Raw genomic sequence first — 19,234 nt, forward strand, 5'->3', positions numbered from 1 at the left:
TTATAATTACATGCGCTACGTTATTGGGCTTAATTGAACTGAACAGTCTCTGGGTGCCCTTTTAAAGTTTTCCTTTCCAAACTCTACTATGGTTGGTTATGGGCAATAAACTAGGGCTTAGGTCCTATAAGTAAACTTATTTATAATTTCATATAATGTTAATTGTTCATTAACTCTCATGCTCAATAGCTTTAGATGAGTAAACTTTAGAATGCTATTGGTAAAATGATTTACATTGTGTAATTGTTAATTTTGGGCAAAAACAGGTCTATCCCAATTTGGGGAGATTACAGATAAAATTGGAAGCGGCTGTGCTGGCTGAACATTGCACAACTCGCTGCCTCTATGAATCCCATTTCGGTTTGGTCGGGACCCTTCCCACCCACTTCACTACATCAAATGCATAAACTGGCGATAATGAAGAGTCACATAGTTGTAAAGGCTTCCTAACTAAACTTTTCAGTTTCTATAAAAACCAGCGATCCACATACATATATTGACACTGTAGGGAGGACAGAGAGAAAAATGCAGGAGCAATATTGTTGCCAAAAAGAAGATTGTTTGAAGAAATTCAATGTGCAAAGAACAAAAGCAAAAGAGGGTCTGCAATCAGGAGCTCAGCACAATTCACAAACGTTATTAGAGATTTGAGGAAAGGTGAATTAGTATGTAACCAGCTACATATCTTTGATCTTAAAGAATCAGAGAAAAGTGAAATGAAGTATTCCAATATTCAAGTTGATTAATGTTTCCTAATATTTACTTAAAAGTCAATACATTTCTAGGCTTTGGTTTTGTGTCTTGGCTGAATAGTTGGTATTTATTTTTAATCAATCTCCTTAGCCTCTATCTCTATAGTCAATTCTAAGACCTAATATTTTCTTCATCACTGCATGTCATATTTGAATTTTCTTTCAGCAAAAGACTTCCACACACTTGTATTTAGGATCCTTTCCCTCTTTTTACCGTAATTAATGACAACATTGAAACACGTTTAAGGGAAAAGCAATCAGGTTTGTATAATTTTCATAATTCATTTTTAAGGGAAAAACTTACAACAGAGCAGTCAGACATTCAACCTATTAAAGATTCTAGGCCTGGTGTGCATAAGCTGCAGCAATCACACATGACAACACTGTGATGAATACGTAGAATAAATAGCTAAAGCAAAAAATAAACATAATGGAGTGTCAAATTCATGATTACCACTAAAATAACCAACTTTCATTGACAAAGTTTCTCCTGTAAAACCTTCTTTGAGAGCACTCAAATCAGCAATTTGTGTTAAAACCAAATGCAATATGATGATATGTAGTTTAGTTGTCTGTGTTTTTTATTGTGTTATTTTTTTTAATCTTCATTCAGTCCCATGTTCTGATGGTGCTGATGGATCATTCTCCATCTGCACAGCCAACAATTTTGAACTCGGACTAGGGATTCCTCCACTATCATCTTGCTTGGTACTGCCTTCTCCTTCACCATAACTCACAACCACAACAAATTGTTTGTCCATAAGCTTATCTACAAAATTAAATATCTGCCCAGCCTTCCAATCTCTTCTGGCAAGTAAACTTCAGTAGCTGTAGACTGACAAGTAAACAAAATTTCAAGCGTACACCTTATAGCTATAGAGTTTTTTTTAACAGATTACGAAAGAGAGAGGGACCTGACCTAGGGATTCACAAAAAGAACAAAGGCTAAGGCACAAGAGAAGGTGCGAAACAGCATGAAAGGAGACAGCAAAGGAGGAGAGGGCAGACCAAAGAAATGACCAAAGGCAAGAGCAGTGGAACACGAGCAAAGAGGGACAGAGGGAAGCAAAAAGGAACAGGGACAAGAGGACAAAGGAGAGGGCAACAAAACAAAACAAGCACAGCAAGGCGAACTATGGAAAGAGGGTGAGAATCAAAAAGGAGGGCAAGGAAGAAAGAGGGATGAGCAAAGCGGGGGAAGGCAGGGGAAAGTAAAAGAAAAGAAAGGTCAGACAGGACGATGGCGGTGGTTTTGATGGAGGATAAAAGGGCTTGCCTACAAAGGCTGAGAGCCCACCCTTCATATGATTGAGATTGGAAAGGTGATAGAAAATTCAATAGCTTCCTTCATCTTCCTCTTAAAGAAGTTGTCCTCTTTGACAAGGATTTGCATGTTTTCCAAACAAATATAATGTTCCATGGAAGATGAGCACTCAGCCAAGGCGAATTTAAGCACATGTTTGTGCTTGATGTCAGCACTAGAGGTGTTGAACACCTCCAGATGTTGGGTGGGGGAGTGAATCAGCATGGACTTAAACATTGATAAAAATTATTCATTTATTTATGTGCAGAAGCAAGCAACTAAAAGTAGGAATAGCACAACGCATACCATCAGGATTTTTACATGGAAAAACCAAAATGGGAAAACTCACTGTGAGAATCTTACTTACTGTATATATAGTCAATTACAATGATTTAGGCCATAAACCAAGGAACGCAATGTTTTCCTGAAATCACAAAAGGAGGCCCACTGCCTTGTGAACAATAAATTACTTGCAAGTACTGAAGATTATACTTTCTTCATCACAAAATACTTTAAATCCGATAGCAAGAAGCATTAGTGTTTGAAATAATTACGAATGCATTCCCAAAATGCTAATTACAGTTTTGATTGTTTCAAGTATATAAGATTGATTTTATTTCCAATAGCCTTCCCAATCTTCACAATATCCTATACACTTATATGTTATCATTGCTCACATTATCTGATGTTATTTATTTCATATTTTAACCTCTGAAGCAATATCAGTCGTTATATACCCATCACAATGCACTTAAACCACCAACCAAGTTGGCCAAGCAAGATGTAGCATGTAAAATGTGAACCATCAGCCAAAACACAACCTCTAAAACATGTGAAAAGAATGTAAAATGTGAAAGTTTGTCAATCCAAAACATTCCTTAAAGGATTCAAAATTACCAGCCATATCTCCGCACACTACCACAAAGAGAAAAACACCTTAAGCCAGCCTCAAAGGAACAAAGGTCAGCCAAACAACATTAAGCAATGATGCAAACCACCAAAGTCAATAAGAGGCATGAGCCACTTACATCTGATCATAGCAAGGTCATAATATTGCATCACAACACCAAAAACATTTGGTGAGGAAGAGTATTCCTGTAAGCAATTATTCTGTTTTCAAGCAGTCCGAGCTCGGAATGTTATATTTCTAACTGTAGAGCAAACTGCACCATAAAATCTGAGATTTTGTATCCTTTGATTACTATCTGCATCAAATTTAAACCGTAAACTGAGAGCAATGTATGCGCCAAAATGCAGAGAAAAACACAGGGCATTGTCAGCCAGACTATTCACTGAAACAATCACTCAATGTTGATTCTAATGAGCAAGCACCAAAAACTAACTCCAAATCATCAAATAAAAGTTGAGATAACTATGAATGTCTCCTGAAACCATCTTTGACCGTTTCTGACTACCTGTGATATCCCAACAATATGCATCTGTCTTGTACATCTGAAAAATGTCTAGATAGATACCGAGACTTTTGGAAATGCCCTGTGCAAACCATTCCAATAATTTCCAAACATCCACGTCAATATGTGCATGTACTACTACTACTATACTACCTCAGACACAGCAAAACCCACTATACAAAGCTTCTGGACCCAACCAATCCTTACATATAACAAGCTTCGCACCAATGACAACAAAACATTCATATATGTAACACGCACACAATGTTACATAAAAACCCCTGTACAAGAAGATGACCGCAAAATATTGCTCTTTAGATGAAACTTCTCACAACATTGTAGACTCCAACTCACTAATATCATCAGTTCCCTCCTCTGAACTCCAACATAGCAAGAGATTTCAATCCCTTTAATAGAGGCTCCAACCTCATATCTGGTCAAGTATAAGGCTCCAACATGCTAAATGTAGGATGATAATGGTAGTTATGGATCTTCCCTAGATCCTTTAAATGACATCAAGAAAATGTGCCTTATAGTTACAACAAAATCTCTTTCAAGGTTTTCCTTAAATCTACAATAAAAAGTTAAAAACTGATAAGTAGGAGATGATTTCCACAGCTAGTCAAATTGTGATGTGAATATCAGGATTTAACTGTGTGATTTTTGAGTCAAACTCGATGACCCATGTTTCATGAGTAGTGATTCAACATGAATCCATCTCTCATGAGAATAAATGGAACACTTAGCACTCATTGGATCTAGGTGATGCTCACAGGGGTGAAGCACCGAGACTTCCCGGGAGGTCACCCATCCCAGTACTACTCCAGCCTGAGCGCGCTTAACTACGGAGTTTCCTCCACAGTTAAACCCAAAGCTTGCAACCCCATTTGCAAAACCTTCACCAAGTGTTGTGCCTTATGAACCATTCATTAGAAAGCCCCTTAAGCTCATCAATTGATAAGTAGGAGATGATTTCCACAGCTAGTCAAATTGTGATGTGAATATCAGGATTTAACTGTGTGATTTTTGAGTCAAACTCGATGACCCATGTTTCATGAGTAGTGATTCAACATGAATCCATCTCTCATGAGAATAAATGGAACACTTAGCACTCATTGGATCTAGGTGATGCTCACAGGGGTGAAGCACCGGGACTTCCCGGGAGGTCACCCATCCCAGTACTACTCCAGCCTGAGCGCGCTTAAGATCTGTGACAAAATCTTCTCTCAGATTTTCTACAATATTTGCTTCAAGATCTTTCTCTAATTCTTCTCCAAAAATTGCTTTAAGTCTCCTCTATGGTTACATTAAAAGTTCAGCCACAGATCTGTAGTAATTTTGCTCATATATCTCTTTAAATCTGCTCCCAAACTTCATGTCTGCTCATAAAGTCTGATATTATTCTTCTCTTCAATCTAATATGAAATAGGAAGGATTTTCATTGATTGCTTGCATAATTTAAATCACAAGTGATCACCTTCTTATATATGCAAAGCACACCTTAATCCAATGGATGCAAGCCCTCATACAGGTAGCCAAGATGGTATTTTATTTATTGTATTTCTCTTCACCAACTGGGTCTACGTCTCCATGAGGTCAGCCCAAGTAAAATATTTTTATTTTTATTTTTATTTTTAATGCTTTTAAATTCCCATAAATGGATCAGCTCCAAAAGGGGGGGTCAGCTGTAGTACTATAAAATTATTTTACAATTTTTAAGCACATTGGGAGGAGCTCGTAACAATGACTTCATGTCTGCTCATAAAGTCATGATATTATTCTTCTCTTCAATCTTATATGAAATAGGAAGGATATTCATTGATTGCTTGCATAATTTGAATCACAAGTGATCACCTTCTTATATATGCAAAGCACACCTTAATCCAATGGATGCAACCCCTCATACAGTTAGCCAAGATGACATTTTATTTATTGTATTTCCCTTCACCAACAGGGTCTACGTCTCCACAAGATCAGCCCGAGTAAAATATTTTTATTTTTATTTTAAATGCTTTTAAAGTCCCAAAAATGGGTCAGCTCCAAGAGGGGGGGTCAGCTGTAGTACTATAAAATTATTTTACAATTTTTAAGCACATTGGGAAGAGTGCCAAAATAAGGGAGCGGCCTATAATATAAGATTTATTGATTTGGATGTATAATCAACTTGAACAATGCAATACCCTTGCATAAAATCTGCTCTTTGACATCAATGACAATTAATCAAACAATTTTGCTGCAGTAATCTACACCTGTTGCATATTTGTTCATACAAGATTCTAAAAAATTATTCGAGTTTACAAAGTCATTTGAGCTCGTAACAATGATTTTTTATTTATCTTTCCAAACATCCATAATTTCAATAATTTTCTATTCAAAGTAAAAAAAATGGTTACTTGTACAAGAAGATCATAAATCATATAATAATGGCATATTGCAAACAATAAACTTCTGACTTGAACAATGATTAAGTTTACGGTTTATCAGTATTGTAACAAAGTTTCAAACTGATTACATATAGAATTGAGCTTGATAAACAACAAGTTGATATGCAAACAAAAATCAGAACTCTTAATCAAAGTCCTTGGTTACTTGTACCAGTACCTAGTATGCGTCCCAGGGGTATGCGTACAAGTACTCATATAACATGGGTATTTTGAAGTCCTTCCAATATTCTTTTAATCTATTTCTTAATTTATAACATTTAGAGTTGTCCTAAATTTGCTTGTCCTCAAGCAATTTAAAGTTCTTAAAATCTTACGAAGTTATGTTAGCTGATGTTAAGTCTCCCACATCATCAAACTCAGTCTTCTTGTTGGGCCTTTTGTCCTTGAAGGTTGGTTCCATGTGGTGGATATGGCCCTAACATTTGTGGCCTAGTTGCCATCTTTCCTTGCATTTGTGGCATGAACTTTTAAGTTCTAAATCCTCCTCGTGACATGTGTCCTTTTTCCCATGGTTTCTTTTTGACTCATCTTATCTTCATGGGATTTGGGGTAACCTTCTCTCTTATGGGAGTGCCCTATATGCTCATTTGCATCTTGGTCATTTAGGGTCAACAATTCCACATTTAGTGTTATTTCTATGGCCTCTTCTAGAGTAGCGGGTTTAAATGCAGCCACTAATCCTCTTAAAAATTCTTTTAACCCATCTACAAATAAGCAGAATAATTTTTCTTCTTCCATCACTGTAACGATTATAAAATATTCTTTGCAGTCTTTGGACATATTCGTCAACTGTCCCTGATTGTATTTGTTGAGTTAACCTCTTGAAGTCTTTCAGCAGATGTTTGCAATCAAACCTTTTAATTAGTTTTTGAGAGAACTCTTCTTAAGTTATTATGTCATTGTATACTTTTGTATGAAGTCTGTGATCAATCATGGGCTGCATCTTCTAAAGTATAAAACGGAAAATTGAATTCCATTTTCCTTTGTCAAGGGATTGAGGGTAAAGTAAGTACTTAATTGTAATAACCAACCCTGGGTGGTGATTCTGATAGATCCATCAAAATTGAGAATGGTGACCTTATTTTCTTTTTGTTTTAAATCCTTGTTAGACCATTCTTTTTCCTTTCTAGGGTCCTCCAGTCCTTTTGCTTCCCAACAATCTCTAAAGGATATATCTACTTTTATCTCGGGACTTAACCTTTAATATATTCTTGCTAGTCTTTCTTCTGTGTTATGAGTATGGTGATTATTTCCTTTTTCCTCCCTAGGTGTTTCTTGTCGAGGTAGGAAGCATAATTTCCTAACCTTGGGGGTTTATGTCCTGCTATTATTTTCTGAAAGATCTATATGAAAATCCTTCCCGCTAGGGTTTCTAATTCCACTTAATGAATTATTCACATTTTTGAGTTCTTTCATGAGTTCCATGACTCTTTCATTTTGCTCCATTAATATCCTACTTGTTATTTGCATGGATGCTATTAGTTCACTCATTGTGGTGTTTGTTGTCTGTTTCCTTTTTTTCTCTTTCTAAGGCCCTTTACACTCTTTGGCTTTGGTGCATTAACAAGATGGTAGGATGATTGCTCTAATACCACTTGTACTGTCCCCTGTTAGGATTAGACATGAAACATTACACAATTGAGTCATTTAATATTATAGACTTCTCAAAAATCCATGTTTATGAGTAGGAAGTAAGTATCCCTCTCATCATACCCAATGTTATTACTATTTGATTTGCGGATCAGAGAGTATAGGTTATATCCAAGTTGCCAAGATACCAGATAAGGACTCCCTCAAAGTTTACAAGTGCAAGTCCATTTCACAAAGATTTACAGAATGCTGACCCCTAACCTCTATTGGATAACCCCTTAGCTTGGATTTATACAAACTCGTCCTTGGTAACATTATACTCCCTACCACCAGTCAAATAATAATAAGGTTGGAGATAATAATGAATTCATTCTTGATAAAATGAGAATTGATCCTATTCTTGTTATTAATCCTTTCATTTTACATATTTGGCTTAATTCTATTATTATTCCTAATAATAATATTAGAAATTATATTTCATAACAATACTAGGATTTTCTATTATTAAATCTCCCTACCACCAGTCAAATAATAATAAGGTTGGAGATACTAATCAATTCATTCTTGATAAAATGAGAATTGATCCTATTCTTGTTATTAATCCTTTCATTTTACATATTTGGCTTAATTTTATTATTATTCCTAATAATAATATTAGAAATTATATTTCATAACAATACTAGGATTTTCTATTATTAAGTCAATGTATAATATTTATTATTTCTGTGTGTGTGTGCGTGTGCGAGCGGGCGAGGGCGCAGGCATGCGTGCGTGCGTGTGTGTTTGTGTGAGTGTGCATGCGCACGCATGCCTGTGTGTGTGTTATTTTTATTAACTATACTAAGAATTGTTATGATTGATTTTATTCCTAATAACATTAGCACATACACTCTTGTACCTTTTGTAAGGTAAATGGTTGTTGTCTAATCCTTTTCTACCAATTAGATTTCTTTCTTTAATGGTATCCACGTCGAATGGTCGTGACCAGATGAATTAGGTAATTCTTTTGTCGTTATAATATTTAGCCTTTAGTAAGATGAAGGTCCTTTTTCTATTTCCACATCATACACGACGACATTAATGGTTCAAGGATATTTTATTAGATATATAATAGTGGGTTGATTCACCAATGTGTTACCCTTTTAAATGTGCTCTTTTTCCAGCTTTCTTTCTTGGCAGTAATGATGGTATTGTCTGTTGTATATCTTATCGAATATCCTATGCTCCTAGTTCGAAGGCCTAGGACTCTATGTATGGGCTTGTACTTGCTAACATGACCTTTGATTTCTTTGTGGTATCAGAGATATTGCCAATTCATTACCTTTTTATTATTAAATATTTGATGACATCATTAATAGCCATTATAACTAACTTAGATGTTAATCATGTTATTTGACTATTATAATGATTGTTGAGATGTACTTTTATAATTAATTTGATATTAGTCATATTAAATTGAATTATGATTTATGTTCTAACATTTAGAATATAAGTGTATATTCAATATATTGAAAAATTATTAACAAATTTAATGACAAATAGGAACTACCAATATACATATATTGAATGAATTATGATTATATATTTCTCATGTTCCATTCTTAGGCTTAATCAAGGGGATGTGACAGTCTTCTCTCCCCGTGATTACTTGTCCTCAAGAAATTCCTCAAGTTTGGGTGATCCAATATTCGAGGTCCTTCCAATATTCTTTTTAGCAATTTCTTAATTTATTACATTCAGGGTTATCACAGTATTAAAACACCATAAATAATTTATGTGGTAATTGCACTATCCCTGACATAATTTTAACACTTTCATTAGCGTGTTTCATATATATGTAGATGTTACTAGATTGCAACCAATTTGGTTACTGATTTTGTTATCAAAGTTCAGACTTTTGGTAACTACAAGGAGACTAAGTAGAGATGGTTTTATTTTAATTGTCACATTACTAATTTTAGATAAATTGGATTCATATTAAAATACATGATTTTTTACGATGGGATACCTACAGAGTTATTAAAAAGGGCATAGCTTTGACCTCGCTTAACTAGTCTAATTATGGGTCTAATGCATACATTTCACTTTTTAAAACAACATCAAAGATAACCTCCAGTTTCTATTTCTAAGAGATCTGTGTAAATTAGATAGGAAGTCGTTCATGCATATGTCCATTTTATTTTTCAATCATAAAAGTAGATTTATTATCATATTAAATTTATATGAATATATTTACAGCTCATAAACATATTATTATATGAAATATATTTTAGTTAAAATAAACAGAAAATATATTTAAAAAATCATAAATATACAATTACCCTTTTTTTCATGCTTCTTGCATCAGTCAATGTATTTTAATTACCAAAATCTTTGACTATCAAGAAAATTTATTACCAAATTTTTGGATCAAGAGAGAAAGGATCGTGATAGCAAGAGAAGAGAAAAGAATTGAAGCATTGCTTGTTATTTAGATAATTACAAACTACAAAAGTGCATTTAAAGGATTCTAGCTTGGAACTCTAAGGATGGTGATTGTCAAATAAAATTCTTGAGAAACAGTCAAAATCTACAAGTACATTATGATGGTGTTTAAGGTGGTGAACTTCGATGGGTATATAAAACACTTCGAATATATCCTAGTGCTCCATTGACAAGACCTCCTTCTATTACTAAGTTCAAAGTTAACATTAGCCATGCATTGTTGCTGAGTAATAGTTCCATGTTGAGCTTATAATTTTCATCTCTTTCTGTAGAACAGAGTGTTGTTTTTACAACGTCATTCCTGCGACAAGGTTGGATAATGAGTAGAGTTTTTTCTTGTTATGATAGTAGCATTTTTACACTATTTTTGAGCTCATCATTTCTTGTAGTATTCATGTTTGCATTAGATCTTGGCATAAGTAACACTCAATCATCTACTATAGGGTTTGCATCATTTGTCTGATGGAAGAAGACAAGATCTTTCTTGCTCGATGTTTTTTCCATCCTGTCTGAAAATATGACTTAAGTTTGAAATTTTTCCTACAACAGCTTTTCAGACCTCCTACTTTCATTTGCCAAGCTATTGTTGACAGGAAGCAATTGTGTCAACTCTCCAACCAATATCATAGATATTAATGGAAAATATTTTAATATGCATGTTGAACAATGTGTTTTAATATTAATACTGTAATAATCAATGTTACACTGGCGCGGGGGTGTGGCGGTGGTGGGGGATGTCGGGACAAGTTTCGGGTGTAGGAAAAAAAAGGGCCTCAATTTGGAGACGGCGGGGGTGCGGGAGGGGGGAGGGGGGAGTTGCATAGTATACATATGACTTGAAATGCTAATTATGAGATGATACTTCAATATAATATACTAAATATAGTTGAACAATGAATATAGAAAACTGAAATGCAATTCACGAACCAGAAGTTCAAACTTCAAACTTGAAACTTCACAACCAATGACCATTGAACTTAGTAACATACTCATAGTAAGTTGTAAAATTAATAACATCAAAGTTTCAAACATAATGATAATGATAAATAAATAATATAAATCATACATAGTACAATGAAATAATGCATCATGACCATGTCAAATGAGTACAATCTACAAAATGTTAATGATGAGAATGTAAGGGTGGGAGCTCTCTAATCATCCCCTAAACCGAAGTCCTTGTTACTAGAACTACTAGACTCCTTTATGGGTAAGATTATATTAAAAAACTTTAAAATTTTGATTTGTCAACATGGGTGCTTGACACACTCCGCGCGTCCCCTAGAAGCACCCAACGTGCACACCCCCACACCCAAGATGCACCCCCATACCCATCGAGTGCACCGAACAGTGCAGCCGCAGTGCATCGTCACTCCGGCAGTGGTGGTGGTGCACGGGTGCGCGACGTACCCGCACCTAGACATACATGCACCTAGTGCATCGAAGTTTTATCCCGGGTGTGCACATCCAGGTAACATTGGTAATAATAATGAAGAAATTGGTTTAGAATATAAATTTCTAATTGTAAGCAACTTAAATATCAAACATACCATCAAAAAAATTGTGACTATTTTATGGAAACATTTGTCAAAGATGAAAGTCTATGCCTACAAGTAAAGTCTATTTTAAGAAGCTCATTTGACTATTAATATGTATTTATGTAAGAAATTTTCTCTTGGTAACTTATAAGTCTTGTCCCATGTAGCTCACTATAATATCCCCAAAAGGGACTTTACTTGATTTACCCTAAAATTCCCAGCTAGGGTTTGGATTGTGTTTGGGACTGGCCATTTGTAGTGCTCCCTACTAGGAGGTTACCAATTCCACGAGATTAACACACATCACTATTCATTTAACTCATATTAAATTAAGAAATCATTGATTCATAATATATAATTAGGCCCTAATTGCCTTACTTCTCACCTAATCAATAATGTAGTGCCTCTCCCATTTGATTTCAGTAAGTCATGTTGATGGATGCAACCTTGTTGATCTTTCTTTGTGAAGTGATCATGATTGGGACCATGAGTGGTCTACACCCTTGAGATGATTAGATTTATGTTATTGTATCAGTTGCTTTAATTATGCTTATGGCTGATTCATGAGATTATGATTTGTTAGATGGTTCACAGAGGTTTGTACCAATGGTTACCAGGATTGATGTGGTATCATGATGTTGTTCCATGATTCCCCTGAGATGTGTGCAGAGATTGCACTGTGTATTAGTATCCTACTACACTGGACTAGGTTCCTGTAGCAGTGGTTAGTCATGTATTCGACCATGTTCACTTATGTGTTTTAAGTACCTTTTTTTATGTCGTTTAATCAACCATTATCAAACGCTTAAATAATTAGAAATGAATTGTCCATGTTGGATTCATTGGTTATGTGCTACGAATATTTACCTTGTTCATTTCGATAATTTATGCAAAATGGTTATTTAATGTAATTTAATGTGGCACATTTATCACTTTGGCTATATTATTATATGCAATTGCACTTGATCGTGTTGTTTAGTGTGAAGGATTTATATCCCCAGTAGTGGTACATGGAGTTAGTGATTCAGCTGTTCATATCTAACCAATGTCATCCATGTATGGTTGACGGATCCTATTTAATTGTTTAAATTAAATCCTTCAGTGATTTAATAATTCCGGACTCATTTGCATTATGTGATTAGACCCGTGAGCCTATCTATGCATTTAGAGGTTCGCATTTGTTGTGAATGTTGTTAAGGGATTCTGTGATTTTTGGTTTAAGGGAATTTTGGCTTTTACCTTATTTTATTTAATTCTCAGTAGCTTTGCCGTAGTTGAATTCCAATTACTTGGAATAACCTATTTTCATTTGGGTTGACTTAGGGTTTAACTAGGTGACCTGGTTCTTTACCCCAATCCTTTATTCACTCGGAAAGTCAATAAGTATCCAAAAAGGAATTTTATTTTGGACTTCTCACTTTTTGAAATAGAAATTTGAGAGCAAATTCCAAATCCTCTTCATGAGGAAATCATGTTCTGTTCGTTGTGGGAGCTACGGGCATGGGATCGTCGCGAGGTTGGTCTCATTGGATCCAACTTGGGGAGACCTTGGTTTGCCACAATTTTTGGCAACTTCCATGGGATTTTTATTTGATTGCTCAAATTCACATTTTGCCCTTTTGGTTGTCAGGTAAGGCTCTCTTGTTTTGTTGTTTCAACTTCCATTTCTAGTAGTTGTATGTTATGAGGTTGAGAACTAGTGCGCCCCTCCATTTTTGATTGCTAGTGCTGCCCAGTTGGTCAGGTATGAACATTTCCTTGATTTTGGAGATGGGGGTTTGGGGTTTCGCATTGTTATGCTGGTTGTTTTGCATACGACATTCAAACCTAATTTTTATTGGATTTTTGTGGCTGGTTTACCTAAGTGTAAAATGGGTTTTATTTTCGTTGATTTTCGTCAATGTTGGGTTTTTGAAGTTTTCCCCTCAATTCGTGTGCTGCCCAGTTTTCGAGGGTTTTCTTGGCATGGTGTTGTTCGTGGATTTAGACTATTCGTAGGATGTCAATCCAACCACTATTGCATTTTTATGTTGCATTTTCGCATCCATAGGATGTCAATCCGACCACTGTTGCACTTTTATGTTACATTGGGATGTGTGTCGCATCCATACTCCTGACTATAAGTTTGGTTGAGTGATTTGTACTTGATGTTATTGTTTCTAATCGAACCCTTGTTATTTCGTAGACACTCAAATTCATGTAGAATCTATACTCCCGGATTGAGGCTAGTTGAGTGAGTTCATGATGTTTGGTTTGGTTGCATCATTGATGTTTGGTTGCATCATTGGGATTCGTGTAGACTCCATACTCCCAGATTTAGGCCAGTAGAGTGAGTCATGATGTTTGGTTTTATTGTTCATTGGGATTCGTGTAAAATCCGTGCTCCCAGATATAGGCTGGTTGAGTGATTTTGTTATACTTGTTATTTTTCTTGTGTTCTCATCCAACCCTTGTTTTATGATCTTCGTGTTGTTGCACCATACACGAGCACATGTGCATGCATTTGTCGAGTGCTTGGGAGGTCTGATCTCTCGGTTGTTACGTTCATTGGTGTTGGGTTGGGAATATTTATTGCCTACGGGAACTCATCATGTGATGAGCATGGGTATGTAGGGTAGCACCATGGAGGGGCTTCTCTCGCAACCTTGGTGACTATTTTCCAAAGGGTTGACATGAAGAAGTTTCTAAATAAGAGATAACTAAATAAATTACTAGGTAATAAATCTAAGATCATTAAAAAGTAAAATGAGCACCCAATTTAGTTCGAGGACACTTGATATGTGAGCACCCGATTAAGTCCGAGGACACAGTGTGTGCACCTCCTCGAGGAGTTGATGTTGCACGATACTAGCTTGGGCTACTTGATGCCAAGCTACTTACCCTCTAGTGAGCCCCTACATAGTTGACCCATAGAGTGTCTGACTAGGACCTGTTCCACTTGCATTGTCTCACGATATTGGTTTCAGTTTTTTTTACTGTCTGGCATAAGTGTTAGCTATGGACGTTTGTTTTATGTGTGTTTGTGATTGGATTGCTATCTCCATCAGCATGGTGAGAGTGGACCTAGGGGTTTCACTTGGCTGGGAGACATAGCTAGCTATACAACTGTTGGGGACTAGTGTACAAAGAGTCTATTTCCAGTTGCGACCGATGCTTGATTTCAATTGGTATATTCGGGTTTCCAAAGTATGTCTCCTTGTGATTTATGCTTTAATTGGAATGCTTGGATATCATGTTTAGATGATGTTAGTTTCATTGATGCATTCCTTTATTATGATGTTTTAGCATATATATAGAGGATGTGATTCACTATTAGTTGATGTATCTATGCTTTGTTGGATTAGCGTGTTAGATCTTCTTGTTCTTATGATGTTAGTTACTTTTGTAGTAGTAACACCCTCATAAGACAACTCCAACTATCTAGTTGGTAGTTTGGGATGTTACGCACAGGGGATGGCTAGGGCCTTTGAGGTCTCATGATGCTATTAGGTTGGGAGGAATCGCACACGAGTTTTAGTTGTGTTGGTGCTTGGATGTTTAGACTTTCCTTCATATGATGTTTGGTTTATGCACATGTATGTTCATTGCGATGTTGCTTTCCACATGATTACATTTGATGGTGTGGATTAGATGTTAGATGTTTTTAATCTCTTCTATGCTCTCGATTGATCATTCCTTGATTTACGTGGATCCGATACTCCCCGGTGTGGATGTTTCATGTTTTTATGCTTTTTTGTCTTGCCTCGTTATTGCATTGTTGGCATTCCTCGCATGGTAAGGGCAGTTGCTCACGTGGTGTGATGCGAATTCTCGCACAGAGTAATGCACTTCCTTGCGTGGAGAAATGCACTTTCTCACGCTCAATGATCCAAAGTCTCGCATGAAACTAGAGACCACTGCACTTCCTCGCACGAGAAACAGGAGGCATTTAGGCTTGGCCGAGGAAAGTTTCGAAGTTGGTTTTGGACACCTGATTGGGTTTCACACCTTCCCAGTTCAAAACAAAATTTCTATGGGGTTTAAAATATATAGTTTAAGCATAAGGAAATTTAATAAATTTAATTCCTTATACTTCAAATATAATTTAATATATGCGATGATTCATTTGAGATAGGTTCCAGACCTCTCCGAGCTAAGATAAAGATTCTAAGAAATTTCAGGGCTTCAAAAATTTAGACACAGCCAAATTTCAAGGCTTCAGGATTTCATACTTAGCCAAATTTCAAGAGTCTGCAATTATCTTTCAACATGGTGTTTAGTAGATGAGTGGTTGTAACTTTGAGCAATCATCTTTTGCATGACTGTTGTTAGTCTCTACTTGTGATTCTTGATTATGATATGTTTAGTGGATATGGGCTTGTATGTCTAACCATGCTAGGAGCTTTTACTTTGGGTTTTAAAGAGGACATCCCCTCGGTATATTCTCATGATTCATGTGGTCTTGGTTTGTGAGTTGCAGGTTAGAGCTCGGAGATCTTTGGAAGTAGATGTAAGACTACCGCTGGTGTAGGTGGACATGTGAGTCTTGCCATGTTCCCTATTCTTATCATCTTGTTGATGTTTCACTCTTGCACTTAGTTACTTTATGTTTTTGTTAAGTAATTAATCTTTAAAAAAAAATTATTCAATGCTTGTTTTATCCTTGTGTTACAAGGATCTCCAAGCGGGCCATTACAAATAACCTTAAGAAGGATGGGGATTTACTTGTCCTTTGGCACTTGGATGCAAATCTGGGTCTCTTAGGGTTTATGGAACACATATTCATATCTATCTCAAAACTTTTCTCTCAAGGTTATATGATATATGCCCTTACTCCATCTTGGGACTTTCCTCTTACATTATGACGTTTTACTCCATCTCTCCTTGAAAAACCAAACCTGTCCTCTGAGTGGTATTAGAGGATGATTAAGGAATAGGCTATGTGTGTATATGACACAACATGGCTGATATTTAATTCTAACTTCACTATTATCAACAGATATATAATACATGCATATACTAGACCATATAAGGGTTCCTTACTGCTAATAGAATTCAGATCTAACATTTTGTATAGTATGGGCATGCATGAAATGGAAAGGAGAAATTAATGGGCATGCAAATTAATAATTGCACCCATTTCATCGATTTATCACAGTGATCTTTCTTTCTATTAACAGTGGCAACTTTAAACTTTTAAGTTTTTATGAGTTAGGTTTCTACTGCTACTAGGAGTGATATCATGGGTGGGGATATGGTGAGAATTGAACCCAGCAAGCGTAATGAATACAAAAATGATTCTACTGTGTGGCTTAGATGCGAGGAGGGAGACATTGCTCAGTTTATTGAAAATTTGAACAGATATATAATAAGAATCTATCCATACAATTTACTTCCTCATGGGTGGATAAAAGGGTATCTATGAGAGGAATTTCGTTTGAAACTAATGAAGTGATAGAAAAAGTGACGAATCTCCCTGCTACTCCCGAAACAAACAACTTCAACCGATTTTTCTGAGGATGAAAGCCCTGTTAAGCTTCATGGAGGCAATAAAAGAGTACAGCTTCCTAAAATGTGAGACTGGGTATGCCTCAAGGTGATGCAATACATTAACCTAGAAGGAAGATTTAGGATTTCTTATTTCTACCATATGACCTTGCTCAATCATTCCCATAATTGCAGTCTTATTTCTTTTCCTTTTTTCTCCTAAACTATTCGGAGAATTTGAGGAAGGAGGTGAGATATAGTGCTAAGAGCTAGGGTAAAAAGCCTAAACCTCCACTAAGAGATGATTTTCCATCTCTATCACTTTCACTTGCCCTTGTGCCCACCCAAGTAGGTTGTGGCCTAGGAAGCCCCCAATTCTGCCAGCACTCCCTCATCCATTATTATGGACATGCATAGCCCAAGTAAAGAACAAATGAATTAAGAATCTCAGATTAAAACTTGTTTCCCATTACAATACTCCAAAAAACCCCACCTATGTTGCCACTAAATTGGAATTGGTTGAACATAAACAGAAAGCCTTGCCACTTATCAAGAACAAAGTGAAAGCCTTTACAAAAAAATGTCAAATTCACTATACAAGAGATTATTCAGAACATTGAAGAGACAGGTCCGATAGGTTGGCTACTTGCTCTACTGATAAGGGGGAAAAGAAGGAAATAGTGGAGTCAAACACTGAAGAATATAAGGATTGTAGAAGTGAGGACACTGAAGGGAAAAGTAAACATGAAGAAGATGAAAAAGAGGGGGATATTGAGTTATGATGTTTAGAGACTGCTAATAGTTCTACCCATGTGTCTGAAAGTCTCAAGATTGGGCCCATTGGTCTTGCCAGTGATATATGTCAAAGGAAGAGGATGTGAGTAAACCAAGAACTAGTAAAATCAAAAGTTAGGGTTGCTAAACTTGAAAGGAAAATGGATAGCATCTCTAGGTTCAACCTGTGAGTAATGCATAGCTGTGCTACCTCTTTATGCCTTTTAAAAAAGGAATTTTTGGTGTTGATGTAAGCAATGATGACAACTACAATGAACTTTTCATTCCCAATAGAGAACCAATCTAATGTGTGCAACAAGAAGGATGCAAATTTAGAGGAGCTTGGCAAGGATGGGATCTCTTCTATTTTTTAATCTTTTTGCTGTTAATTGGCATGCTTCACATTATCTTAAGACTTTTAAACTTGTTTATGTTTTTTACTTTCAAACTTTAAGTAGAGTAGTTATGGTTATTACTAGGGATGGCCTTGAAAGTCTTGTTTTTAAGACTAGTGGTAGTATAGATGGTTCGCTGGAAAAGAATTCTAGAGACTATGGTTCCTTTTTGAAGATGTTGTCGAAAGTTTTGTTTTAATATTTTTGATATTCCTAGTGTGTTGTTAATTTGTTTCTATTGTTTAACCTACTAAACATACACCCTTCGGGTTGATGTGTAATGGGTTAGCACCCATGTTATGTTGCTTTTACTATCCAAACATTTTGTAAATCAGTATTCAACTCCTAGATATGTCATAGCATAGCTGGTTCTCACACAATGCTCGCCACTAATGTGAATGATTCACATCTTTTCTCATCTCTTCCTTATGAAAAGTATCAAATATATTTTATAACCTCTATTCCTCCCCATTGATCCTTTTTCCCTTTTTATATCTTTTGTGAGGAAGGGTCACAACTCTTCACCATGTCTACCCTTTTCATTGGTCACACCCTTTCACAATTACTACCCTTGAAAGGAGTCAGAACCCTCCATCATTGCCACCCTTTAAAAGTTACTTCCTTCTTCTTTTGATGTGATGTGAAGAGACTCTCTATTTGTTATATATATATTGTAACAAGTGGAAAGCATTGTACTCTTGAACATTTCTTTATCAATAAAAGTGATATTTTTTTGTATGGCTGGGTTTTTCCCTTTAAGTGGAAGGGTTTTCCCAACATAATCTTGTGTGTCTCGTGTATCGATTTTGCTCTTCTTTATTGTTGTTTATCACTATTTCTAGGCAAACCATTAACATGGTATCAGAGCAAGGTTTGATAGCAACAAATGTCTATATGTGTTGAAGTTTTGATAGCTGAGTAAAAGATCTTCATGACACTCTCCTAAGTTTCCATGTTGCAGCAAAACCATCACTCTACTCTCAATATATGGTCTTCCACATCTATTTATCTCCTTTTACTTCACTTATTTTGTCCTACTCTTCCTACGTGGCCACTCCTATGTTACAACCTAGCTT

The 19,234-nt window shown here is 36.0% G+C and overlaps 1 protein-coding gene across 3 annotated transcripts in view; it reads right to left on the bottom strand.

Moving 5' to 3' along the window:
* LOC149543877 (uncharacterized) overlaps positions 1-19,234 on the bottom strand; it is a 127,759-nt gene that overhangs the window by 4,763 nt on the left and 103,762 nt on the right. Inside the window, exon 5 of one of the 3 annotated variants that reach the window (XR_016355723.1) lies at positions 2,423-2,479. The exons of the other annotated variants lie outside the window; for them this stretch is intronic. The gene's annotated coding sequence lies outside the window, so the exon portion shown is untranslated. The remainder of the gene's footprint in view (positions 1-2,422; positions 2,480-19,234) is intronic. 3 annotated transcript variants of the gene reach the window in all.

The sequence above is a fragment of the Cupressus sempervirens genome, chromosome 8 (assembly GCF_028749045.1).
Source record: "Cupressus sempervirens isolate cs-2001-9-10 chromosome 8, ASM2874904v1, whole genome shotgun sequence".
Taxonomy (NCBI): domain Eukaryota; kingdom Viridiplantae; phylum Streptophyta; class Pinopsida; order Cupressales; family Cupressaceae; genus Cupressus; species Cupressus sempervirens.